This window comes from Bison bison, unplaced genomic scaffold (assembly GCF_000754665.1).
Source record: "Bison bison bison isolate TAMUID 2011002044 unplaced genomic scaffold, Bison_UMD1.0 scf7180017864499, whole genome shotgun sequence".
Lineage (NCBI taxonomy): Eukaryota > Metazoa > Chordata > Mammalia > Artiodactyla > Bovidae > Bison > Bison bison.
This window is the reverse complement of record NW_011495058.1, coordinates 10,216,841-10,218,128: the sequence shown is the minus strand read 5'-3', so window position 1 is coordinate 10,218,128 and position 1,288 is coordinate 10,216,841. Positions and strand designations below refer to the sequence as shown.

Sequence of the window (1,288 nt, the reverse complement as noted above, 5' to 3'; positions counted from 1 at the left end):
AAAACTATAAAACACTGGTGAAAGAAATCAAAGAGGACACTAATAGATGGGGGAATATACCATGTCATGGATTGGAAGAATCAATATAGTGAAAATGAGTATACTACCCAAAGCAATTTATAGATTCAATGCAATCCCTATCAAGCTACCAACCGTATTTTTCACAGAGCTAGAACAAATAATTTCACAATTTGTATGGAAATACAAAAAACCTCGAATAGCCAAAGCTACCTTGAGAAAGAAGAATGGAACCAGAGGAATCAACCTACCTGACTTCAGGCTCTATTACAAAACCACAGTTATCAATACAGTATGGTACTGGCACAAAGACAGAAATATTGATCAATGGAACAAAATAGAAAGCCCAGAGATAAATCCACGCACATATGGACACCTTATCTTTGACAAAGGAGGCAAGAATATACAATGGATTAAAGACAATCTCTTTAACAAGTGGTGCTGGGAAAACTGGTCAACCACTTGTAAAATAATGAAACTAGAACACTTTCTAACACCATACACAAAAATAAACTCAAAATGGATTAAAGACCTAAACATAAGACCAGAAACTATAAAACTCCTAGAGGAGAACATAGGCAAAACACTCTCCGACATACATCACAGCAGGATCCTCTATGACCCACCTCCCAGAATATTGGAAATAAAAGCAAAAATAAACAAATGGGACCTAATTAAACTTAAAAGCTTCTGCACAACAAAGGAAACTATTAGCAAGGTGAAAAGGCAGCCTTCAGAACAACTGGCTTTTAAATTGTATATTTTATATACAGAAGCATAACATGGAAGAGCTAGAAATGACTGTCTTATTGCCAAATTCATTTTTTCTGATGAAAACACTGAAGCCCAGATATTGGGTAAATGCTGTTCCCCAGCTCACAGTGCAGCTACTGAGCAAAGTCAGGGAGGGACCCAGCCAGACCTGGCCTTGCTTGGTATCCCTGCCTGCTTGACTTCATGCCCTTTTCTTAAAACAGAACACAGTGGAACACTGGCTTAGTGGCCACATATCTAGTTTTTTCCTCCATATTAATTAATTCATCAATCTACTAAGCCCACCTGTCCCCAATGGAGGTGGCAAGGTAGCAGCTACTTTCTAAGGAGCAAATAGAAGAAAAAGACAATGACTATTCTACTCAATTCCATCCCTACAAGCACACACATATTTAATACTTTTTAAAAGACAAAGAGCTGAAGTTGGAAATGCCAAGTCAAATATGCATATTAGTATTCCAACTATAATCTATTAGGTAGGATCATCTACCTTTAA

The 1,288-nt window shown here is 37.2% G+C and overlaps 1 protein-coding gene across 1 annotated transcript in view; it reads right to left on the bottom strand.

Annotated features, from left to right (window-relative positions):
• AMPH (amphiphysin) overlaps positions 1-1,288 on the bottom strand; it is a 218,625-nt gene that overhangs the window by 9,675 nt on the left and 207,662 nt on the right. The gene's annotated exons all lie outside the window — the stretch shown is intronic.